The sequence below is a fragment of the Bufo bufo genome, chromosome 1, assembly GCF_905171765.1.
Source record: "Bufo bufo chromosome 1, aBufBuf1.1, whole genome shotgun sequence".
NCBI classification, from domain to species: domain Eukaryota; kingdom Metazoa; phylum Chordata; class Amphibia; order Anura; family Bufonidae; genus Bufo; species Bufo bufo.
Window position 1 is genome coordinate 70,466,999 of NC_053389.1, and position 27,378 is coordinate 70,494,376.

Below are 27,378 nucleotides of genomic sequence, written 5' to 3' on the forward strand. Positions count from 1 at the left end.
ACAGAACATTCCTAGAAAACTCTCCCATAGAAGTCAATGAGGTCCTGACTAGTGTGTCTATGGCACATGACTGCCGTAAAGAAATTGTCTTAATGTATTCTAAATGTTGTTAAGAAAAGCTCAGCCAAGATGGCCGCCCCCATAATCATGTTCAGGAAAACATAGAATAAATACAATTGCAATCAGAAAATAAAAAAAGAGTAAAAAAAAAAGGATTTGTGTCACTATATGGTTTTAACTGGCAGATACAAATTTTGGTGACACATTTCCTTTAAGCTGGCCAATTTTGGCAGGCCCGTTTTGGACTTCAACTGCCAGATCTTTTTATTTTCGAGGAAGACATATACTTGCTCGGCCAGGCTGAGCAGGTACGTGTTTGAGGGAATCAGGAGTGATGACTGTTGGCCAAAGAAATGTTCATCGACACACTGTCAGTTTTTTATGTCCATTTTATGTTTCCATTTTCTGGCCATTTTTAATGGCAGTTTTGCATCTATTTTTAATGGCCGCTAAAAACATCCATTAAAAATGGATGATTTTCATTAGCTTTTTTTAATTTAAATCCCAAAACCCTGCATTATAGTATAATCTCCCCCACAGTGGCCCCCAGCAGTAATAATATCCCCAATAGGGGCCCCCAGTAGTAATAATGTCCCCCGTAGTGATCCCCAGCAGTAATAATGTCCCCGATAGGGGCCCCCAGCAGTAATAATGCCCCCCGTAGTGATCTCCAGCAGTAATGTCTCCCATATGGACCCCCAGCGGTAATAATTCCCCTTAGAGTGGTCCCAGCAGTAATATTGTCCCCCATAGGGGCCCCCAGCATTAATAATGTCCCCCACAGTGGCCACCAGCAATAATAATGTCCCCCATAGTGGCCCCCAGCAGTAACAGTGCCACCTATAGTGGCCCCAGCAGTAATAGTGTCCTCCATAGTGGCCTCCATCAGTAATAATGTCCCCCATAGTGGCCCCCAATAGTAATAATGTCCCCCAGATTGGCACCCAGCCATAAAAACATGCAGCATTTTTTATTCTAGAAAAAAAAAACTCAACCATTTTCCGGCACAGGGACACTAACTCTTTACTGAAGGAAGAAGGCCTTAACAATCCCAGCGTGATGACATCACCATGCTGGGAGCATCAGGTCCTTCTGCATTCTGTGAGGAGTGAGTGTGCAAGTGTCCCGGTGAATAAAAGTTGATAAGGTAAGTATTATAATTTGTCACTAGTGTAACCGTTTTTAATTACCATTAGACGGGTGCTGATTTCAATAGGGTCCACCTGGCTGTGAAAATGTCCCAAAATAGGACATGTCCTATTTTTTGATGGCTGCTATTCACTGGCCGTTAAAAAAAAACAACCATGTGAATAGTCTCATAGACTGCAAAGGTTCTGAAAAGGGTTGTGTGACAGCTGTTAAAAAAACTCCATCACAAGTGTCAATGTAGCCAAAGCCAAAGAGAATGTATCGCTTACATATTCCAACGGCATCATTGCTTGCTGTCCACAGTGGAGCTCACAATCTAGGTTTCTTATCAGTACGTCTTTGGAGTATGGGAGGAAACTCATACAAATACATGGGGGAACATACAAACTCCATGCAGTTGTTAATCTTTCTCAGATTTAAACCTAGGACCCCAGTGCTGCAAGGCACCATTGAGCCCCCCGTGTTGCCCAACATTGTCTTGAACATTAGTCTTATATCCTTGAAGGCTATGTACACCTTCGGGGGTAATTATTTTTATGATTGCATTTTACTCATTTTTTGCTAAATATAATTTTTTCAATTGTCTTTTATTAAAAATATTGAGCTGTTCTGTCACAAAGGGTTAACTGTTTATAGCTGGGTGTCTGGTACTTTCATTTTGTGCCGGTCATCTAATAAAATGTATCTCTAATTTACTGAGAGGTCATAAACACTTATTTTAGCCACATTCTTATCACTAAGATAAGAACTAAGCTATAATGATTGTTTAGGATGGCAGAGAGCAGAGATAAGGAGCCTGTCAGCTCCTGGTCTGAAGGAAAAGACAGAAAATCCGAAAGGTGCTACTAGAGCGTCTCAGCTCTGTACGAAGCTGTGGTACTGGGTCTGTATAAAAAAGAAAAGGTTAGTGGACTTGAAATACTGTAGATGACAATTATTAAAACTGCACATTTTTATAAGAATATTTGGCATAGTCTTTTTTCTATCATTTTCTTTTCTCTGCAGGAGATCACATTTTATAAGTCTCAGAAATTTGCATTTTCTCTGCAAGTAAGCAGAAACTTGTAAACATGCTTCATCACATAAAGGAAATCAGGATTTGAGTGGCAGCTTTGGGAAAGGTCATCATATGAGGTCTTAAAAAAAGGCAAGTTTATAAGTTACGCACTAGAACATTATTGTTGTTGTTTGTGTACTAAAATTAGATAATAACATGAAAAAAAGTAGAATAGTTAAGAGAGGCATTCTTTAACTCTTTTCTTTCGTTTTTGGTTGGGGGAGGGGGTTACTGGTTTTTATTGAAGAGACAAGCAGTGCCCTATGGGAAAAAAGTATAAAAATTAACTTATGTCAGCGAAACTTGAGATTCTTCCAAGAGGAAAAGTAAAATATCTGTAGACTGCTGTTTTGAAATTCTTGCCCCTCATTATTACTAATAAAGATAGTTCCATCTCTCTAAACTCCCCCATACAAAGCATGTGTATGTTCTGGAGTAAGCCGCTGCCCAGCAATTCTGATGGCAGTTTACCTCTCCCAAATCTTCTGTCTGGAGAGTCAGGAAGCTCCCATACAAATTAGATCATCGGCCAACAAATGTGTATAGTCATCTTTAGATGCAACTGAAGGAAGTGCTGGTTCTCATTGAGGAGACCCAGTATGTAGACTGAGAATTATTTTCAGGCGATGCTCCATGGGGAACACCCAATCTGCATACTTCAGTTTCTGAGACAGAAAGTTGCTGTCTGACAACTACCATAGTCATATTACCTTACATGTGTCAGTTAACCAGAAGGTTATCCCTAGTGATGGACGAACATCAGCCAGTACGTTTAGCGAACGTACGTTCGCGATCAAATGTGCGTGAACCGCACGTTGATTTTAATGGCAGGCGAACATGAAAAACCTTCAAGTCATATTGGCAGCCACTAAATACTTACTTACATATTGACATACCAGTGGGGGATCATTGGCAAAAAATATGTATTTTAATCAGGGGCCATTTGTATGCATCTTAAAGGGAAATTCTCAAAAATGTGCCCTGCTGGAGCCTAGAAAAAAATTATTTCTGGCCACGGGAGTACAAAAATTAGACATTCATCTGACAGAAAAGAACTTGTGATGATGTGGCTAGAGGTACATTAGGCAGTCACTGGATAAAAATTCACAGGTGTTGATTTCCTCCGAGATCCATGCCTCATTCATTTTTAGAAATGTGAGGTAGTCCACACTGTCGTGAGCTAGGCGAGTGCGCTTATTGGTCACAAACCCCCCTGCTGCGCTGAACGTCCTTTCGGACAGGACACTCGACGAGGGACAAGCCAAGAGTTTCATGGCAAATTGTGCCAGCTCTGGCCACAGGTCAAGACTGCACACCCAGTAGTCCAGGGGTTCCTCGCTTCTCAGAGCTTCCACATTGGCCGTTAACCCGATGTAGTCGGACACCTGTCGGTCTAGGCATTCCCTGAGGCTGGATCCGGAGGACAGCTGTCGATGGGTTGGCTGAAAGAATGATCTCATATATGAAGTGACCAACACATCTTCAGACCGCCCTCTTTTTACAGACGCGGTAGGATTGGTACCCGCACCTGTTTCGCTGTTGGTGGAAATTCCACTGCCAGCGCCCGCAACAGAAGAATGAAGCTTCTCTCGCAGCAAGGCCTGGAAATGCTGCATTCTGATAGCCCTCTGTGATGCTGCTAACATGTCCGCCATTTTGTGTTTGTACCGGGGGACTAAGTACAATGCCACCCAGTACTGGTACTTGCCCTTTATGCTTTTTATACGGGGGTCCCTCTTCAAACACTGGAGCATGAAGACCCCCATTTGCACTAAATTGGAAGCAGTGGAGCGCTCTGGCTCCTGCTCATCGCCCAGGAGAATGTCATCCTCGGTCTCCTCCCCCCCAGCCTCGGACAACACCAGGAATCCCCGAAAAGTTTAAAGTCCCCCTCAAAGCCTGCTCTTCTTGCTCCTCCTCCTCCTCCCCCCAGCCACCATCCTCCTCTGATTCCTCTTCAGACTCCTGCTGACTTGTCTCAGATGGAGTAGCACCCCCTGGGAATTCATTCAGCATTGCGACTTCCTCATCTTCCAACTCCTGCTCCTTGACGTCTTGATCAGTGACACGACGCAATGAACGCTCCAGAAAGAAGGTGTAAGGTACGATATCACTGATGGCGCCCTGGCTGCGACTGACCAGTTTGGTGATCTCATCACATGGCCGCAGAAGTCTGCATGCGTCGCACATGAGCAGCCACTGGTGCGGTGAAAAGAAACCAAGCTCCCCAAAACCTGTCTTGCTGCAGAGTTCGTACAGGTAGTCGTTAACAGCACGTTGCTGCTGGAGCAGCCTATTAAGCATATAAAAGGTGGAGTTCCAGCGCGTCGGGCTGTCACAAATCAGACGTCTGACGGGCAGGTGGTGTCGCCGCTGAATGTCAGCAAGGAGAGCCATGGACATTTATGATCTTCTAAAATGGTGAGAGATTTTCCTGGCCTGCCCCAAGACGTCCTGGACCCCGGGGTATTTGGCAACGAATCGCTGCACGACTAAGTTCAGGATGTGTGCCATGCACTTGTGTCATTTTGCCCTGTTTCAGCTCGTTCAGCAGATTGGCACTGCATGCAATCCAAGACGGTAACACTAAATCCACACAGGAGCCACAGGTTACATACTACCGCCGGGTAAACAGCAAGGCCATCTCTTGCTATCCCCACCTTCTACTGTTCCTGACTGTCAGATAGAGTTAGAGCCATCCCACCAGTCTTGGACTGGGGTGTCTTGGGCCCACCAGAGGAAATTATTCCCAGGACTCGAGCCCTAAACCACCAAGTCTAATTTTGAATCAAAGAAACAGACCCTAGTGGTAAGTGATTAGCTCCAAATGTTTTTCTTTTTTTTGTTCCTAAACCTTTGGGACCCACTATGGCTTCAGATACTGGGCCTACTGGAAGAATGTCAGGTACTCTGTTGGGCCAGTCCTACCCTGCATCCCACACAGAGACATAGTTGAGTCAATGCTCATAGAGTATGAAGAATGATTTGGTAATGGCGAACTGGTTACCCACTATTCTCCATCTTCCTTATTAGAAACGATGTTTACATTGTCAACCACTGTCTCCCTACTAGCTACAATGCCCTTTTTCTCCCCCATGGTGCCCTCAGACCAGGATGAAGGATGGAGGAAAAGTATTCTGCTGTTTGGATGACTTTTCTCCAATGATTTGCAATTTTGATTTGTTTGTTTGGTTTTCTAGCACTTGAATCTTTTTGTTTGTTGGAAGATTTGATGGCATTACATTACTTGACAACACAGTTTATGTCTTTGCATTTTAAGTCGGTAATGTCATTGTAGCTAGCTTCCAACACTTAACATGAATAACGTACAGACAAACGTTAATAGATATTTTTTAAAACAATCCTTTTGAGTGTCTGTAAAACCCTGGAAGGGAGCATCAGAGAGGAAGCTTAGAAATTGTACTGTGAATAATTGATACAGTTTATGATCACATCAAAGTACTACTCCAATATTCTTGAAAGGACACCAGAATTGCGAGTACAGTAAATCTGACATGAGACGAGTATTCCGAGGCAAGCACATGTATTGAACATAACTATGTCAGAATGTGCCTTAGGTGCAGCAAATGTATTAACCCTTACAGCACCCTATTTTTATTTATTTTACTCACTTGTATGGCACGGACATATTCCGCAGCGCTTTACAGACATGATTATCACTTATCTTCCTTTTCAGACTTACGTAAGAGCCAGAATTTCTAGCGTGGTCAGTCTTACGCGATAGTATCGAATCTCCACTGAGCAAGAATGTCGTAAATTCTTTTCATTCCTCAGCCTCCCAAAGCATCTATTTTATTTAAAATCTAAAAGCATGTTTTAATAAAAATCCTTCCTGGAATTTGAGTGAAACAGAGTTCGAGAGCAACTTTGCATTATTAATATATATGATCAATAGCTACATTTTAGATTATAATACATAATAACATACGTAATATATAAGGCCGAAAAAAAGACATTTGTTCATCCAGTTCGGTCTGTTATCCTGCAAGATGATCCAGAGGAAGGCAAAAAAAAAACGGAGGTAGAAGCCAATTTCCCCCACTTAAGGGGAAAAAAATCCTTCCCGACTCCAATCAGGCAATTAGAATATCTCCCTGGATCAATGACCCATCTCTAGTAGCTATAGCCTGTAATATTATTACACTCCAGAAATACATCCAGGCCCCTCTTGAACTCTTTTAGTGAATTCACCATCACCACCTCCTCAGGCAGAGAGTTCCATAGTCTCACTGCTCTTACCGTAAAGAATCCTTTTCTATGTTTGTGTACAAACCTTCTTTCCTCCAGACACAGAGGATGTCCCCTCGTCACAGTCACAGTCCTGGGGATAAATAGATGATGGGATAGATCTCTGTACTGACCCCTGATATATTTATATATAGTAATTAGATCTCCCCTCAGTCTTTTTTCTAAAGTGAATAACCCTAATGTTGATAATCTTTCAGGGTACTGTAGTCCCCCCATTCCAGTTATTACTTTAGTTGCCCTCCTCTGGACCCTCTCCAGCTCTGCTATGTCTGCCTTGTCCACAGGAGCCCAGAACTATACACAGTACTCCATGGGCCAGATTTATCATTACTCTGACAGCTCACTCTACTTTCACATATGGCTAAAGTCAGTTTTAGCCAAGTCAGATTTATGATCGGCCCTTTAAGACTGTAATAAATGTGGTTTGACGGTAGCAGTTTATCCGTCAGTAAGCAGCTTTACAAAAGTCGCACATCTTTACGAAAAAGTCGCACGTTTTTACGAAAAAGTCGCATGTTCTATTAAAAAGTCTCATAAGATAAGCATGGTCCTCACTGGAGTGAAATTGCACATTTTTTTGCTACTTTTTTGCGACTTTTTAAATAGTCCCAATAGTAAATCTGTCTAGATATTCATTTACATAAGAAAACACGCCCACTTTCAGAAAACTGGCGAGCATAGTGCAAAGCAGAAAAAAGTTGCAAATTTGTGCGCAGTTTTAGCGTTTGCGCATTTTTTTCCGACTTTTTCATTCCATTATTCTGACTTGAGCTAATGATAAATCTGGCCCCATGTGTGGTCTGACTAGTGATTTGTAAAGTGGTAGGACTATGTTTTCATCACGGGCATCTATGCCCCTTCTGATGCAACCCATTATCTTATTGGCCTTGGCAGCAGCTGCCTGACACTGTTTTTATAGCCTAGTTTGCTGTTCACTAAAATTCCTAGATCCTTTTCCATGTCAGTGTTACCCAGTGTTTTACCATTTAGTATGTACGAGTGATTTGCATTATTCCTTCTTATGTGCATAACCTTACATTTGTTAGTGTTAAACCTCATCTGCCACTTATCTGCCCAAGCCTCCAGTCTATCCAGATCCCTCTGTAGTAGTATACTGTCCTCTTCAGTGTTAATTACTTTACACAGTTTAGTGTCATCTGCAAAAAGTTGATATTTTACTGTGCAAGCCTTCTACAAGATCATTTTCTCCCAGTCCGAGCATTGTCATTTTATATACTAACCTTTTTTGCGGTACAGTGTCAAATGCTTTGGAGAAGTCCAGATATACGACATCCATTGATTCGCCACTGTCAAGTCTAGAAATTACCTCCTCATAGAAACGGATTAAATTAGTTTGAGATGACCGATCCCTCATGAAGCCATGCTGATATGGAGTTATTTGCTTATTTTCATTGACGTACTCCAAGATAGCATCTCTTAGAAAACCTTCAAACAGTATACACATGACAGATGTTAAACTTACCAGCCTATAGTTTCCGGGCACTGTTTTTGGACCGTTTTTGAATATTGGCACCACATTTGCTATGCTCCTATTCTGTGGAACATTCCCTGTCAGTATAAAGTCCTTAAATATCAGAAATAAGGGTCTGGCTATGACATGATTTAATTCTCTTAGGATACGGGGGAGCATTCCATCTGGTCCTGGCGATTTGTCTATTTTAATCATTTTAAGACGCCGCTGTACTTCTTCCTGGGTCAGATAGGGCACTTTTAATGGGGAATTAACTTTTACATTCTGCATTTCATCTGACAGTTTATTTTCCTCAGTGAATACAGTGGAGAAAAAAATATTTTATAGCTTTGCTTTCTCCTCATCGCTCCCTGCAACTCCACCTTCATTACTCTCTATAGGGCCGACACCTTCAGATTTATACTTCTTACCATTTATATAATTGAATAACATTTTAGGGTTAGTTTTGCTCTCTTTGGCAATTAATCTCTCGGTCTTTAGCTTGGCAGCTTTTATTTGTTTTTTACATATTCTATTTTTGTCACGCCTTTGGTTTGCGCTGTGACACTGTTGCCACACTCCCGGTTGCCCGCAGCAACGTGTTGCTGTGAGAGCATGCGGTGGCAGTGTCTCGGCCTTCTGGGTGATTGCCGTGACATTGTTGCCACGCATGCTGTTGCCGGTGGTAACATGTGGTTTGGTATGCTTGTGTGTGCACTTCCCCTTTAAGTGGCTTCCTTCCTCTGTCTGGTGTTGAAGGGTTAACTCCCTTCCTAGAGTTTTGTGAACACTGGGTTTATGTGTGTGTGGGTGTGGCTGCTTAGGCTATTTAGCCTCTGCTGGATACCTGAAGCTCAGTGTTCCTCCAGCCTTTGTGTATGCTGGTGGTTCACTGTTCCTGGCTTTTACCATCTGCCCAGTTAGGGCCACCCTTGTGGTCATTGATGTTATTATGGTGTCTCTTTCCCTTCTTATATTTTGGTTTGCGTGGGTTATGTTCAGGGTGTTATATGTCTTGTGTTGTGTTACATGGCTGGTGATGTTTGGTGTCCAGCATGTTTGCTAGACATTCCCCTGTCTCACATTTATTGCAGCTATGGGTGTCCTGGGTTCCTGTGTGGTTGTGGTTTGTGCTGTGTCCTTTAATGTTGGTGTGCACTCTGTATTTGTACACAGGTTCCAGTCAGTGTGGCTGTGGCAGATAAGTGTGTTATGGGTTTCGCTTACCTGCCAACTCCATATGCTGTATGTGTTCCCCTCTCCTTGCAGCCTGGCCTCAGATAGAGACTCCTGTTCCTCCATGACTGGGATGAACAGGTCGTCTCTTCCCGGCTCCTTGGTGAGGGATTACCAGGGCGACTCAGGGTCTCTAGGAATCCAGAGTATGAGCCGTCCTACCACCGGGGTCCGCTCATATGGTGAGGAGTCAGAGAGAGGATTAGGGAGGCTGTAGGAGGTGACCTTCTCCCTTATTACTCCTTTTGGCCAGGCTGATACCCTTTTACCCTTTGACACCGCACGGTGGGGGGTTTCCCCCACCCTCGGCCGTGACAATTTTTTTCCTTATAGTTTTGGTCCTTGCCCTAAGCTTTTGAACAAAATCCCTAAAATCATTTTTAAGGACGCTCCACCTGCCTCTAACTTTGTCATTGGTTCCAATATGGACCATGACCGCTGGATCTTCTCCAGCCCCTCCCAGTAATCTGTCAACCCGATCCGCGATGTGTCGAACTCTAGCGCCAGGAAGACAACACACTGTTCGGTGATCACGGTCTTTGTGACAGATTGCCCTTTCTGTACCCCTAATAATAGAGTCTCCCACTACCAGCACCTGTCTGGCCTGCCCTGCTCTCCTGGTCCCCTGCTTACTGGAGCTGACATTCCCCTGACTGGCAGAGGAAGTGTCCGGCTCTAGCAGTGCTCTCCCTGAACTGACATAGTAATAGCAGCAGGTTCGCTACTTGTAGGCACCAGATTATTAGTGAGGGCAAAGAGGATGAAATTGTGGATTGGATGGTTCACTCCTCCTCTCAGTCACAGCAGGATAATGTCATTGTTACCGCTGAGTCTGATGCCATGCCTTGAAGCCAGGGTTCAATCGAGGAATTCATCCTACTTCTCCTTTTGGCCTCAGGGAAACCTTTCAGTCGGATCCTCTCTGTCTTCATTTCCTCCTCCTAGGGGGACATCATCTTTATTATGTTATGGGGAAAAATCTCTTTCCCTGTTGAGAACTTGTGTGAAAACCGTCAGTGTTTGGACTACTATGAGGAGGAGGATCAGGCAGAAATAGGGGACACCATGCATAGGTGTGTTGTGGTTGATGATGGTGGTAGTGTCACGGATGTTGTAGGGGAGAACACCAAAAGAGAACAAGATGGAAGAGGAAAGACACTAGGCCTCACCGCCAGGGAAGGAAAAGGGTCACCACCTATAAAACCCTGCTTCTGGCCCTAACTCCTATGCGTATGGGCACCTCTCGATGGTAGAGATGCCCATTCACAGGAACCTGGAAAACCCTGGTAACTAGTGATGAGCGAGCACCAAAGTATTCGGGTGTTCGGCCCGAACACATTGCTATATTCGTGTGCTCGGCGGAGCACCCGAGTATAATGGAAGTCAATGGGAGACAACCAGGCACCCCCCTCGGAAGAGAAGAGGGTGTCTGGTTCATAAAAAAAGGTTAGAAATTGATGGATACCCCATAAAAATGGTTTGGAAACAGCATTACGAGGATAGCTGGATGCATCTTAGACTCCTATTACGTACAATAGACAACCACACAAAAGCTATATGCCAAAAGCCAGGTATGTGCCCAATATATCCATGAGACAGATATAAGGCCTTGTGCACTGTGAGATATTCCAAACCAGCTCTCATCTGACTGAGAACCAGTAAACCTCAAAGTTATTTTGCATCTGTTGGATGGCTTGGGTGGACCTGCACACCTAGATCAATATCATTAGGGCGACAAAAGATAACTTTGGAGTGAACCACACTCCAGCTCTTCCAAAACCAAATGAAGCTATTCAGAGCAAGGAGTGATGGTTAAAGTCAGACTAAATAGGGAGAGGTAAAGGTCACATGATCCACACCTGAACAGAAGGTGTGGAAAAACCAGCAACACACAGACAAAGTGAAACCAAAAGGGTCTGTCAGATAACTCATGCGCAATCGGTCTTTCAGACCTTCTAACACCTGTCACAGGTGTGACAGTATCCCCCCTTCTACAGGTGACCTCCAGGGACCCAGGACCGACCTTATCAGGATGAGCTCTGTGGAATGCTCTCACCAGACGGTTAGCATTAACATCGGTCGCTGGAACCCACATCCTCATCTCTGGTCAATACCCTCTCCAATGAACGAGATACTGGAGGGATCTCCGGAGAACTCGGGAGTCCACAATCCTGCTGATCTGAAATTCTTAATTGCTGTCCACCATGACAGGAGCGGGAGGTAAGGAGGACGGCTCAACAGGTTCAACACATTTCTTTAACAATGATTTACAAAATGCCTTATGGATTTTGAAAGCCTGAGGAAGCTCAAGACAGAAGGCTACAGGGTTAACAATGGCAGTGATCTTATATGGACCAATAAATCTTGGGCCCAACTTCCAAGAAGGTAGCTTAAGTTTAATGTTTCTTGTAGACAACCACACAGAATAACCCACTCTCAGGTCCAGACCACTCTTACGTCTCCTGTCAGCCACACAGTTATACCTGTTGTCCATCTTTTTCAGGTTATTTTGGATTTTCCGCCAAATAGACGACAAAGAAGAAGAAATTTGTTCCTCCTCAGGAATGCCGGAATTTTGAGCACCCGAAAATGTACCAAACTGTGGATGGAACCCATATGCCCCAAAAAACGGCGACTTATCAGTGGATTCCTGTCTACGGTTATTTATAGCAAACTCAGCTAATGACAAAAATGAAGACCACTCTTCCTGATTCTCTGAAACAAAACATCCCAAGTAAGTCTCCAGATTCTGATTAGTGCACTCCGTCTGTCCGTTCGACTGAGAATGAAAAGCCAAAGAGAAGGACAATTGTACACCCAGACGAGTACAGAACGCTTTCCAGAATCTGGAAACAAACTGAGTCCCTCTATCGGACACCACATCAGAGGGAATGTCATGTAGTTTCACGATGTTGACGACAAACACCTGTGCAAGAGTTTATGCATTGGGTAGACTAGGTAATGCAATAAAGTGTGCAATTTTACTAAAACAATCAACAACCACCAGAATCATTTTTTTTCCTGAAAAATTCGGCAAATTTGTGATCCAAAAAATAAATCCATGGCCATGCATCCAAGCCAAATGTCCGGACCCTACTAGAACAGATAAAATATGTGACCACTGATGAAGGTCTGTTATGACCGAAACGTCTGGTCTTTAAACACTGTTTATACAAAGGATCTAAATTGGGCCTTTTTGGATGGAACCACTGCTAATACTTGAAAAAATGAAAAAATAAAAAGTCTGATATGCAATAATCTAAAATCTGAGTGCCGCAATATTTATTCTATATTTACTGACTGTTCGCAGTCCTTGATTGGCACCATAGACATTTGACTTGAGTGCGGTTCTTCACTCTACTACTTATTCCTCAAACACCAACTTAATGGTCAGCAATTCCTTATTCCCCACATCATAATTCCTTTCAGCAGTCAAGAGTTTTTTTTAGAGAAAAATGCACATGGGCGCCATTTACTGAGTGAAGGACCCTGCGACAAGATTGATCCTACCCCTACCTCAGATGGGTCAATCTCAACAATAAATGGCTGATACACGTCTGGTTGCACCAGAATAGGGGCCGAAGCGAAACATTCTTTCACAGCAGAAAAGACCTGTAATGCCGCATCAGACCAGATAGAAATATCAGCACCCTTCCTAGTCATGTCTGTTAAAGCTTTAACCACTGTTGAATAGTTCAAGATAAATTTACAGTAGTAGTTGGTTAACCCCAAAAACCGCATAAGCGCTTTCAGATTTTCGGGTTGATCCCAGTCCAACACGGCTCTGAGCTTCTCGGGATCCATACAAAAACCTGAGGATAAGAGCAGGTAACCCAGAAATTGCACTTCCTCTACAGCAAATACACACTTTTCCATCTTAGCATACAACTTATTCTCTCTTAGGATCTGTAACACCTGTTTCACATGATCCTGATGAGTCTCCACATTAGGCCTCATGCACACGACCGTTGTGTGCATCCGTGGCCGTTGTGCCGTTTTCCGTTTTTTTTTCGCGGTCCCATTGACTTTCAATGGGTCCGTGGAAAAATCGGAAAATGCACCGTTTTGCAGCCGCATCCGTGATCCGTGTTTCCTGTCCGTCAAAAAAATATGACCTGTCCTATATTTTTGACGGACAACGGTTCACGGACCCATTCAAGTCAATGGGTCCGTGAAAGAACACAGATGCACACAAGATTTGCATCCGCGTCCTTGATCCGTGGCCGTAGGTTACTTTCATACAGACGGATCCGAAGATCCGTTTGCATAAAAGCTTTTTAAGAGCTGAGTTTATTACTTTGTGAAAACTCAAATCCAACAGTATATTCTAACACAGAGGCGTTCCCATAGTGATGGGGACGCTTCTAGTTAGAATATACTGAGAACTGTGTACATGACTGCCCCCTGCTGCCTGGCAGCACCCGATCTCTTACAGGGGGCTGTGATCCGCACAATTAACCCCTCAGGTGCTGCACCTGAAGGGGTTAATTGTGCATATCATAGCCCCCTATAAGAGAACAGGGGCTGCCAGGCAGCAGGGGGCAGACCCCCTCCCTCCCCAGTTTTAATTTCATTGGTGGCCAGGGCGGCCCCCCCGCCCCCCTCCCTCCCTCTATTGTATTATTTTCATTGGTGGCACAGTGTGCGGCCCCTCCCTCTATTGTATTATTTTCATTGGTGGCAGCGGAGAGTTAGAAGCATCATACTTACCTGCTGCGCTGTCTGTGAGCGGCCGGGAGCTCCTCCTACTGGTAAGTGACAGATCATTAAGCAATGCGCCGCACAGACCTGTCACTTGAGCTCCCGGCCGGTCACAGACAGCGCAGCAGGTAAGTATGATGCTTCTAACTCTCCGCTGCCACCAATGATCGGGGGGGGGGGGGGGGGAGGCCGCACACTGGCCACCAATGATATTAATACAAGAGAGGGGGGGCCGGGGGGGGCGCACACTGGCCACCAATGATAATACAATAGAGAGAGGGGGGGGGCCGCACATTGTGCCACCAATGAAAATAATACAATATAGGGAGGGGGGCGAGGGGGGCCGCACACTGTGCCACCAATGAAAATAATACAATAGAGGGAGGGAGGGGGGCGGGGGGGGCTGCACACTGTGCCACCAATGAAAATAATGCAATAGAGGGAGGGAGGGGGGGCGGGGGGGCCGCACACTGTGCCACCAATGAAAATTATGCAATAGAGGGAGGGGGGGGGGGGGGGGGGGGGCGCACTGGCCACCAATGAAATCAAAACTGGGGAGGGAGGGGGGTCTGCCCCCTGCTGCCTGGCAGCCCCTGATCTCTTATAGGGGGCTATGATATGCACAATTAACCCCTTCCGGTGCAGCACCTGAGGGGTTAATTGTGCGGATCACAGCCCCCTGTAAGAGATCGGGTGCTGCCAGGCAGCAGGGGGCAGTCATGTACACAGTTCTCAGTATATTCTAACTTGAAGCGTCCCCATCACCATGGGAACGCCTCTGTGTTAGAATATACTGTCGAATCTGAGTTTTACGATCTAACTCAAATCCGATGGTATATTCTAACATAGAGGCGTTCCCATGGTGATGGGGACGCTTCAAGTTAAAATATACCATCGGATTGGAGAAAACTCCGATCCTATGGTATATTAACTCCTAACTTTACATTAAAAGTCAATGGGGAACGGATCCGTTTGAAATTGCACCATATTGTGTCAACGTCAAACGGATCCGTCCCCATTGACTTGCATTGTAATTCAGGACGGATCCGTTTGGCTCCGCACGGCCAGGCGGACACCAAACGACTTTTTTTTTCATGTCCGTGGATCCTCCAAAAATCAAGGAAGACCCACGGACGAAAAAACGGTCACGGATCACGGAAAAACTGAACCCCGTTTTGCGGACCGTGAAAAAATACTGTCGTGTGCATGAGGCCAAAGGCGAATAAATTACTATGTCATCAATGTATACAACTACAAACCTCCCCACCAGATGATGAAAGATGTCATTGACAAAGTGTTGAAAAACCGCAGAAGCACTGGTTAACCCAAAGGGCATGACCAGTTTTTCAAAATGACCCTCAGGGTATTAAATGCAGTCTTTCACTCATCCCCCTCCTTGATCCTTACCAAATTATATGCCCCCCTCAGATCCAATTTAGAGAACACTCTGGCACCGACAATCTGACTAAACAAATCCAGAATTATTGGAAGAGGGTAAGGATCAATGACGGTAATACGATTGAGCTCACGGAAGTCCAGACATGGCCTCAGGGTACCATCCTTTTTCTTTACAAAGAAAAATCCGGCAGCTACTGGGGACCTGGATGGTCTAATATGTCACTTTGCCAAACTCTCGGTGATATACTCTCGCATGGCCTTTCTTTTGGGTTCCGAAAGGCTATACAACCGACATTTGGGCAATTTAGCTCCAGGAATAAGATTGATGGGACAGTCATACTCCCGGTGCGGAGGCAACTCCTGATTACCACTCTCAGAGAACACATTGGAAAATTCAGAAATGAACGTTGGAACAGTTTTCGTGGTAACCATAGATAACGATGCATTAGGACAGTTGTCCATGCAAAAATCACTCCAATTGAGAATCTGTCTCGCTTGCCAGTCAATGTTAGGGTTATGTTTGCTTGACCATGGTAGACCCAACGGAGCAGGCAGACCCTCCAACACATAACAGGAGATAGATTCCTGATGAAAATCACCCACTCTTAAATGAATGTCATTCACTACCTGCGACAGGCATTTTTGGGTGAGAGGTGGTGAGTCAATTGCAAAGACAAAAATACTTTTCTCTATTGCATTAGTAGTCAACCTGTGAATGCGAACAAACTGTCCATCAATAAAGTTAACTCCTGCCCCACTGTTGATAAATGCTTCGATTTTCACAGTTTTGGACTCTAGCGCCACCTCGGCGGACAAAAGAAAATGGGTACTACCAGTAAAAGACATAAGTAGGTTTTCTTGCTCCCCACCCACACCACCAATAGTTATTTGGGGATTAAACTTTTTTTTCTTTTTGTTTACACCTTGATGCTGCAAGTACGGACAAATATTCACAAAAGTCCCTTCTTGCCACAACAAAAGCAGACTCCTTTCACATGACCCAAGCTTTTGCCAGTAGTTCCAGGAGTAGCTACTCCTAACTGCCTAGGCTCATCACAAGGTGCAACCACCAGTGTCTCTCCCCCATAAGTGTCAAAGGAAGCAGTACCCTTGTTGGACAGTATGTCCTGAAGGTGAGGACTCCTAAATCTCTCCCTCAGGTGTGTAACAAGATGTACAGCAAGGGACATAGCTGCTTCCAATGACTTGAAAAAACGTTTTAAAACTTGAACCTGAAGTCAGGTACTGAGGTACCAGCCAGATTCAAGTTTTAAAATGTTTTTTCAAGTTTAAAAATTGATGGCCGAAGTTATTCTTTGGAGACAACGAATCTCCCTCGCTGGAGCCCATACATTTGGATGCTGTACAGAGACAGATTTTCGTACAGTATTCATTGACCAAAACAACTCAGCTCAAATTTGACTTCGTCAAAGTTTGACAGGAAACTTGATTTGTTGCTAATTAATCAGGAATCGCTATCTTAAAATCCCATTTAGCCTATCAATCAATGGGATAATTTTTAATGGCTGCTTAGACAGAAGTGCACACATCTAATTCGCTGGGAGCTCGCTGTAACGTCATCACGCTTAACGCAGGTCTTTCCGCAGGTCAAGAGAGGAGGGGACTGCCTCTGCACGAGTAAGTGGATGAGGTGATTATTTTTTTTTCGTTCTTTCTAAGTCGACTCCAGTTGCCTTTTTAAAAAATGATTCGTTACCATGAAGTTCAAATTTGTCTTAATTTAGAATCAATTTTTTCCTAAAATTCAGACTGAATTCCACTTTGGATGCTTTGCTTCGCTCAACACTAGTCGCCAGTATTACAATCTTGAGTTGTCCCATGACATATGCTTGACTATGCTTGACTACCTCTCAATTGAAATGGAGAACACAGGATCTCCATTCTAGGTCCCATTCCCTAGTGGTTGGACCCCCACCAATCAGACACTGTGAATACGTGGTAAGATGTTATCAAGTGACAACTCCTGTAAGTTTCATATACCTCTGGTTCTGTTTTATTTTTGTAGCTATTTTCCAAACTTATAAAGTGCTGCCATTTTGTTTGTCAAGTGTGAATAAGCTTCTAAAAACATGGTACCACAATGACAGATCTAACATCAGTTTGCAAGAAAATAATTCAGCATTGCCTACAGCAAAAATAGATACCAGCATTTATTTTATAAAACAATCATAATTACTAAATATTAGCAATTTTTATAAAGGACCACTGAGTTTTCAGAAAACTTTTGATATATGGAATAAGCCCTCACTCTGATATTATAAAATCTGAGACTCTCAGACAATATATTTTGATCAAATCACATCTGTGCCCGCCTACAAGAGCCAAGGTGGTCTCAGTCAGGCAGGTCCTACTCTAAACCTATCTATGCCGTTGGCCATCTACATTCAGGAGAGCAGACCCTGCACATATAGTGTGCTGCTCCTAGTTACCTCTGTGTGCATCAAGGAACCAATGCGAGGAAGAGCCCGCACAGCTATATGTAACACATATCCGCATATTCAGTTATAATATCGCGCAGGATGTTTTGTATCTTTTTCTGTGATCTTTGATAAGTTTATGTTCTTAAAGGAGAGGCACCTTCACGTGTGAATGCGCTCCAATTTTATTTTGGAAGTAGCATTCTTATGCACTTTTTTCCCTGGCTATCCCACAAGCAACCTTGATTAGGTGGTAAATTTAGCTGTGTGTACTCCTCGTCTCATTGGTTGCTTGATGCACACAGAGGTAACTAGGAGCATCACGGCCCAATGGCATAGATAGGTTTAGAGTAGGACCTGCCTGACTGAGACCACCTTGGCGCAGGCAGGCGGGCACAGATGTGTTTTGATCAAAATACAGTTTATTGGCTGAGAGTCTCGTATTTTATCATATCAGGGTGAGGGCTTAGTTCATATATAATGTTTGCATCTATTGTATTAGTGCATTATTTTCAGTGATTTTTCTTTTATAACTGTAGCCATGCACATCCACATATTCAGTTATCATATCGTGCAGGATGTTTTTTTAATCTTTTTACTGTAATCTTTGATTTGAGCACTGAGACCCCCACCAATTGCTAGAATGAGGGGAAAGAAGAGCCCACACCTAGCAATCTCTCAGAATCAAGATGGGCCCACAGACTTTCTATCGAGTCCATCTTGCTTCCTCTCCTGCAATGAAGAGAGACGCTGAGATGCCGTATGTGATCACTTCTCTCTCTTTTTTCTAGCGATCGGTGGGAGTCTGAACACCTCCACCAATCAAAACTTTTTATATGTCTCTATGAATTTTTATAACTCAGTGACCCTTTAACTTCTTAATTACTAACATGTGACAATTTTACCCAATTTATGATTGATTAGTAATTTTCCATTGTATCTGCTTTAAGCAGACTTATTAAAGAAAGGGTATAGCAAAAAATGATCACCAGTCATTTCCAAAAAGGTTGTGTCTCACAATAATTTACATCGAATGTTAAAGGATAACTGTCATATTTTTTATTTTTTTGCTAAAGTGTAGGGCAAGTGATAGGTAACAATTTTGCAATGGACTTTATTTAGCCAAATCGTTTATTTTTAGTAGAAAACTGGGGCTGAAATGGCCCTTAGCAGCACTCTTCAAAAGAGCATTGCTAAGGGCCATCCGTCCATTAGAAAAGACGGCCTGTGCAGACGCTGTGCTGCTGACTCGTGCTTCCCTGGGAGACAGAAGGCTGGGCACAGGAGTCTTAGGAGTTAAAATTACATTTATATCCCCCCTTTCTATACAATCTAATGCTATGTAACATTCACTGACCTGCGATCCCTGTAATAATAATTCATGTAGCAGCCGCCGGAAGTAGAAGCACTGTGCGCAGTGAGCCGGCTGCTACATGAATACCAAAATTAAACGATTTGGCTAAATAAAGTCTATTGCAAAACTGTTACCTATCACTTGCCCTACACTTTAGCAAAAAATTTATAAAAATATGACAGTTATCCTTTAAGGAAAATGACTTCAGATGATTTGAAGAAGCATTTGAGATGATATATTTCTGACTTGGGAATTGGATAACTCCAATAATGTATGCAATATACTCTAAAGTTTTCTCTGCATGGGCCAGCTGGATAATGGACACGCTCAAGGCTTCTCATTAGGTGGCCTCCTACTGTCATCCTTTGATAAGTGTAGGAGTATACACAACAACATTCTCATCAAGACTTGTATTGAAACTAAATAGAAAAGTACATTGAAACCATAGGCAAAACATGAAACAATTGCGTTAAAAACAATGCTTCATCCATATTTTGACAAGTCAAGTTGTGAAAATGTGGGTGTATAATTTCCATGTATAATTGCTTCACTTTTCTTTGAAAACAATAAAGAAAACATGTATATGTATGGTCACTCCACAGAGTAAACTTCCTGGTAATAGCAACCATCACAGGGCTATTCATCATTAGGCTAAAGATTGTACTTAAAACAACTCCTTTCAGAATGCAGTCCCAGGAGACATCAGTTGACCCCCCCCCCTCCATGTATGTACCCCCCAACTTTATTAGATCAGAATGATTTGCAGCAGCAATGTTTTTTTACTAAAGGGCCCTTTACACGGACCGAGAATTCACCAGATCGTTGCTAACAAGCATTCATGGTAAAGCTCGTTAGCGATGTTCTGTCAGTATAAATGCATCAATGATTACCCGATGAATGAGCATTTTGTTGGTTCATCAGGTAATTGGCGATGTATTTATACTGCCAGATCATCGCTAATGAGCATTACTATGAATGCTCGTTAGCGATGATATGGTCAACTCTCGGCCCGTGTAAAAAGCTCTTTAGTGTAAAAAACTGGATCATTTGTGCAGCACAAAAAATCCTTGTTTCCCATTGGCAGATTGTGCTGTGTAGACACAATTTGCTGCCGGGAAACAACGAGTCTGTTTGGAGAAGAGCGATGGCATTAGCGATCACTCCTCCCCAAACTCTGGAGGAGCTGGAGGAGATTGCTGCATGTAAATGAACAGGTCTCCTCCGTTAGCTATCAGCAGATTGTTGCGAGAGAACGCTTTTTTCCCAACAATCTGCTTGTACATTGTCCGGTGTAAAGGGACCTTAAAGGGGTTCTCCGGGAATAAAGAAAATACTTAAATATTACTTTATAATAAATATATTCCCAAATACCTTTCATTAGTTAGAGCGGCTAGTTTTGTCTACGGAGCAGCAATCACTAGGAGAAATAAAATTGCCGCCATCCTACCAGTATACACAGAACCTGTCCTAATCACACAGGAGGACAAGATACTTCACAACACTGAGCTGAAGAGCTGCCTCATCCTCCTCTATGCTCTGTGGGAATGGAAATGATGAGGAGACATGATGTAAAGAGAGTAGGGAGGGGGTAATGAGCAGCAGCACTTGTATGCAGTCACCATTACCACAGTATGTCCTGTCCGTCCTCTCTGTACTACATGTCTCCTCATGAACTAAATTCCCTAGAAATTCAGCTAAAGTTCTTATCAGCTGTATTCGGGATCATAATCCCTGACAAGTAGAGCAGAGAGGAGGGTAAAACAGCTGTTTACATCAGTGTTGTGAAGTAACTTGTCCTCCTGTGTGATTAGGACAGGTTCTGTGTCTACTGGAAGGACAGCGGCCATTTTATTTCCCCTAATGATTGATCCCCCGACAAAACGAGCCATAATAAATAATGAAAGATATTTGGGAATATATTTATTATAAAGTAATATTTAAGTATTCTCTTGTTTTTAATTCCTGGAGAACCCCATTAAACCACGCTTCTAACTGTTCCCAATTCATAACTATACTCATCCAATCCCACCCAGTCTCCTTAGGGTTATGGGTGAATACACTGTAGCTTAAAACGTAACTTTTAATAATATCATCACAAACATTTGTATCTTTGTTTTAGGAGTTAACCCCTTAAGGACATAGGGCGTACAGGTACGCCCTTGTGCCCCGGTACTTAAGGACACAGGGCGTACATGTACGCCCTGTGTATTTTCGATCACTGCCGTGCGGCAGTGCGTATGTGCCCTAAACTAGTACCAAAAAAACTGCCACCCTATCCCATAGTTTCTAAAATGGGGTCACTTTTTTGGAGTTTCTACTCTAGGGGTGAAATTGTATCTCTATATATTTCATTAAATCTTGTGCAACACCTAAAGAGTTAACAAAGTTTGTAAAATCAGTTTTGAATACCTTGAGGGGTGTAGTTTCTTAGATGGGGTCACTTTTATGGAGTTTCTACTCTAGGGGTGCATCAGGGGGGCTTCAAATGGGACATGGTGTCAAAAAAAACAGTCCAGCAAAATCTGCCTTCCAAAAGTCGTATGGCATTCCTTTCCTGCTGCGCCCTGCTGTGTGCCCGTACAGCAGTTTACGACCACATATGGGGTGTTTCTGTAAACTACAGAATCAGGGCCATAAATAATGAGTTTTTTTTGGCTGTTAACCCTTGCTTTGTAACTGGAAAAAAAATATTAAAATGGAAACTCTGCCAAAAAAGTGAAATTTTGAAATTGTATCTCTATTTTCCATTAAATATTGTGCAACACCTAAAGGGTTAACAAACTTTGTAAAATCAGTTTTTAATACCTTGAGGGGTGTAGTTTCTTAGATGGGGTCACTTTTATGGAGTTTCTACTCTAGGGGTGCATCAGGGGGGCTTCAAATGGGACATGGTGTCAAAAAAACTAGTCCAGCAAAATCTGCCTTCCAAAAACCGTATGGCATTCCTTTCCTTCTGCGCCCTGCCGTGTGCCCGTACAGCAGTTTACGACCACATATGGGGTGTTTCTGTAAACTACAGAATCAGGGCCATAAATAATGAGTTTTGTTTGGCTGTTAACCTTTGCTTTGTAACTGTAAAAAAAATATTAAAATAGAAAATCTGCCAAAAAAGTGAAATTTTGAAATTGTATCTCTATTTTCCATTAAATATTGTGCAACACCTAAAGGGTTAACAAACTTTGTAAAATCAGTTTTGAATACCTTGAGGGGTGTAGTTTCTTAGATGGGGTCACTTTTATGTAGTTTCTACTCTAGGGTTGCATCAGGGGGGCTTCAAATGGGACATGGTGTCAAAAAACCAGTCCAGCAAAACCATTTGCTTCTAAACTTCTAAGCCTTGTAACATCCCCAAAAAATAAAATATCATTCCCAAAATAATTCAAACATGAAGTAGACATATGGGGAATGTAAAGTCATCACAATTTTTAGGGGTATTACTATGTATTACAGAAGTAGAGAAACTGAAACTTTGAAATTTGCTAATTTTTCCAAATTTTTGTTAAATTAGGTATTTTCTTACTTCATTTTACCAGTGTCATGAAGTACAATATGTAACGAAAAAACACTCTCAGAACGGCCTGGATAAGTCAAAGCGTTTTAAAGTTATCAGCACTTAAAGTGACACTGGTCAGATTTGCAAAAAATGGCCTGGTCCTAAGGTGTAATAAGGCTGTGTCCTTAAGGGGTTAAAAATAGTGAAAACCCCTTTTTGCAACTACTAGGGGTGGCGAGTGCATAACGGGGGCCTGGATTCTGGCCCCAACACATTTACTATCTTTTAAGTCCAAAAACAGGTGTAAAAGAGGAGCATATACTGCTCCACCTATATCATAGGTTAATCCTCTGGCAGTGCAGAGGGGAAATAAAGATCAGCGCAAAAAGCCAGTCTTTGTAAATTACCCCAATATGTACACCTTATAAAATCTATCATAGGGTACACGGCAGCAGGGCCGGTTTTAGAAAAAATGTGGCCCTGGGCAAAATCAAAAGAGGAGGCCCACATCTTGTAATAATGTGCTAAAAACACAGTCCAACATCCGACACCCCGCCGATCAGCTGTTAGAAGAGACGATGCGTGCTGTTCACTGCTGCTGTCGCATAGACATACAGCAGCAGAGCAGGAAGAGAGAAGGGAGACGGCACACAGCATGCTCCGTCTCCTCAAACAGCTTATCGTCGGGAGTGCCGGGTGTCAGACCCTCACCTATCTAATATTGATGACCTATACTAAGGATAGTAGTAGATAGCAAAAATCACAGCAGCATGCAGTGCATCTGTTTATTGGAAGCCTGGAGTGCACACACAAGTAAAGTACGACGTTTCGACTACGCAGTAGCTTTTATCAAGTATATGAGTATATACTAAGGATAGGTCATCAATATGAAAAAATCCCGGAGAACCTTACCCCCAATACTGTGCCTGTTGTGCTCCCCCCATGTCCACAAACACTGTACTATACAATACGCCCAGACTGCCCTCATTAGTAATGGTGCCCCAGATAGTGATAATACTCCCCAAGATAGTCCCCATTAGTAGCAATGCCCTCCATATTGCGTCAAATAATAACGCCCCTACAGTACTCTAGTAGTAATAATATAACCATAATGCTCCCAGTGACTCTAGTGTCCCCCTGTAGTGCTCCCCACTAGTTCCAATATATAATGCTTCCCCCCATAGTGCCAATATATATATATAATGTTCCACCGTAGTGCCAGTATGTATATACAGGGAGTGCAGAATTATTAGGCAAGTTGTATTTTTGAGGATTCATTTTATTATTGAACAACAACCATGTTCTCAATGAACCCAAAAAACTCATTAATATCAAAGCTGAATATTTTTGGAAGTAGTTTTTTAGTTTGTTTTTAGTTTTAGCTATTTTAGGGGGATATCTGTGTGTGCAGGTGACTATTACTGTGCATAATTATTAGGAAACTTAACAAAAAACAAATATATACCCATTTCAATTATTTATTTTTACCAGTGAAACCAATATAACATCTCAACATTCACAAATATACATTTCTGACATTCAAAAAAAAAAAAAAAAAAATCAGTGACCAATATAGCCACCTTTCTTTGCAAGGACACTCAAAAGCCTGCCATTCATGGATTCTGTCAGTGTTTTGATCTGTTCACCATCAACATTGCGTGCAGCAGCAACCACAGCCTCCCAGACACTGTTCAGAGAGGTGTACTGTTTTCCCTCCTTGTAAATCTCACATTTGATGATGGACCACAGGTTCTCAATGGGGTTCAGATCAGGTGAACAAGGAGGCCATGTCATTAGATTTTCTTCTTTTATACCCTTTCTTGCCAGCCACGCTGTGGAGTACTTGGACGCGTGTGATGGAGCATTGTCCTGCATGAAAATCATGTTTTTCTTGAAGGATGCAGACTTCTTCCTGTACCACTGCTTGAAGAAGGTGTCTTCCAGAAACTGGCAGTAGGACTGGGAGTTGAGCTTGACTCCATCCGCAACCCGAAAAGGCCCCACAAGCTCATCTTTGATGATACCAGCCCAAACCAGTACTCCACCTCCACCTTGCTGGCGTCTGAGTCGGACTGGAGCTCTCTGCCCTTTACCAATCCAGCCACGGGCCCATCCATCTGGCCCATCAAGACTCACTCTCATTTCATCAGTCCATAAAACCTTAGAAAAATCAGTCTTGAGATATTTCTTGGCCCAGTCTTGACGTTTCAGCTTGTGTGTCTTGTTCAGTGGTGGTCGTCTTTCAGCCTTTCTTACCTTGGCCATGTCTCTGAGTATTGCACACCTTGTGCTTTTGGGCACTCCAGTGATGTTGCAGCTCTGAAATATAGCCAAACTGGTGGCAAGTGGCATCTTGGCAGCTGCACGCTTGACTTTTCTCAGTTCATGGGCAGTTATTTTGCGCCTTGGTTTTTCCACACGCTTCTTGCGACCCTGTTGACTATTTTGAATGAAACGCTTGATTGTTCGATGATCACGCTTCAGAAGCTTTGCAATTTTAAGAGTGCTGCATCCCTCTGCAAGATATCTCACTATTTTTGACTTTTCTGAGCCTGTCAAGTCCTTCTTTTGACCCATTTTGCCAAAGGAAAGGAAGTTGCCTAATAATTATGCACACCTAATATAGGGAGTTGATGTCATTAGACCACACCCCTTCTCATTACAGAGATGCACATCACCTAATATGCTTAATTGGTAGTAGGCTTCCGAGCCTATACAGCTTGGAGTAAGACAACATGCATAAAGAGGATGATGTGGTCAAAATACTCATTTGCCTAATAATTCTGCACGCAGTGTAATGCTCCTCCATTCCCCCCTAGTAGTGCCAGGTATATATAATGATCTCCTTCCCCCTATCCCTGGTGCCTCCAGCAGTGTGGACATTTAGTATAAAAAATAAAAAAAAACGCTCCTGCACCAGGTCTCATGTGATGACGTCATCATGCAAGACACAGAGCAGGAGGTTGCAGTGATGTCATTTCGGCTTCTTGCTCTGTTCTAACGCCTCACAGGCTTGAGGCCTAGTGGCCTGAGGCTTGTGAAGTTGGACCGCCATGAGTGCGCCCCCCTTTATAGGTAGCGAAGTGGCGCCCTAGGCGGATGACTACCCTTGCCTATCCATTGTCCTGGCCCTAATTCAGAGCACATTACTGCAGGAGGTATAACAGGAGAGGACTATAACTCCCAGCATGTCTAAGCCATTATTATTTAATATCACAGCACATTACAGGGGACATATAAGAGGATGGGACTACAGCTCCCAGCATGTCCAAGCCATTATTATGTAATATTAGAGTACATTACAAGAGGAGGTATGAGAAGACTACAACTCCCAGCATGTCCAAGCAGTTATTATGTAATATCATAGTACATTATAAGAGGAGGTATACAACTCCCAGCATATCCAGGGTATTGTAATGTACCCTGATATTATATAATAATGGCCTGGATATGCTGAGAGTTGTAGTCCTCTCCTCTTATACCTCCTCTTGTAATGTACTCTGATATTACATAACAAGCTGGACATGCTGAGAGTTGTAGTCCTTTCATCATGTAATGTACTCTGATATTACATAACAGAAGGTATAAGAGGAGAGGACTATAACTCCCAGCATTTCCCTGGCACTTACATTGAATCCATACTTCTTCACATGCATGGCTGGTCTTCTTCTTCTTCATTACTTTACTGCACTGCTGAGCTCCGCGTCCTGTTCTGGTCACATGATAGTGAGGTCATCGCAGGTCCTTTATTCCCTCTTCTCTGCTGAGCTCCGCCTCCTGCATCTGACATTATCGCAGGTCCTGTCAGCACTAGGGTAATGATTTCTCTTATATGTGAGGGAGGGGGCCTTACACTGCATTGTAAAGTGCAGCTGTTCAGCTGTCCACCCATTTGCTTCCTCGGACGTTCAGCTGAACAGCAGCACTGAAGCAGGGGACCCCTTAGACAATGGGGGCCCTGGGCAATTTCCCAGTTTGCCCCACCCTAATGCCAGCCCTGCAAGGCAGTACTAATATACCTGTGATAAATAAAAGAACCAACTGGTCCTACCGCATTCCAGGGTGTCACTGGCGTCGGCACGATATCCGCTGGATCCGGAGAAAGGTTGCTGTGGTGATAAAGCAAAAAGAATAACCAAATAAACAGGGGATGGTAACTGTTCCTGTGAAATCCCCAGCAGGATGCATTGTGCTGGCCATGTAAGACCTAGCCATTCCAGTTGTATAACAGGGTAATCTAGGGAATTGCTTTCCCCTTAGCGCTACCACACAGTACTAATGCCCACATTGTGACCCCTCACAGTAGTCTACTGTTTGTAGCCACCTTTACTTGTCATCCCACATTATCTTGAGCTACTGTAATTATTTGGTTCTGTCATATAAGATGTAGGGGGTCATTTATTATACTGAAATATGCCTATATTAGGCGTATTTCTGGCTCAGATGGCAGCGCAATGGTTAGGGCGGGTTCACATCACCGTTATGGATTTCATTTTTGTTTTCCGTTATAAGATGGTTATAACGGAAAATAATGGAATCCATAAGACGGAAGTCAAAACTGAAACCTTTAAGAGGCATTCTGTTTTGATCCGTCATAATAGAAGTCTATGGGCAGCATAACGGATCCGTCCCATAGACTTGAATTATGAAGGATCAAAACGGAATGCGTTTTGGCGAACCTTCGCCAGCCCCGAAACGCGCGTCGGGGCTGGCGCCATCCCAGAGGAAGCACAGTATGGGTAATGGATTATT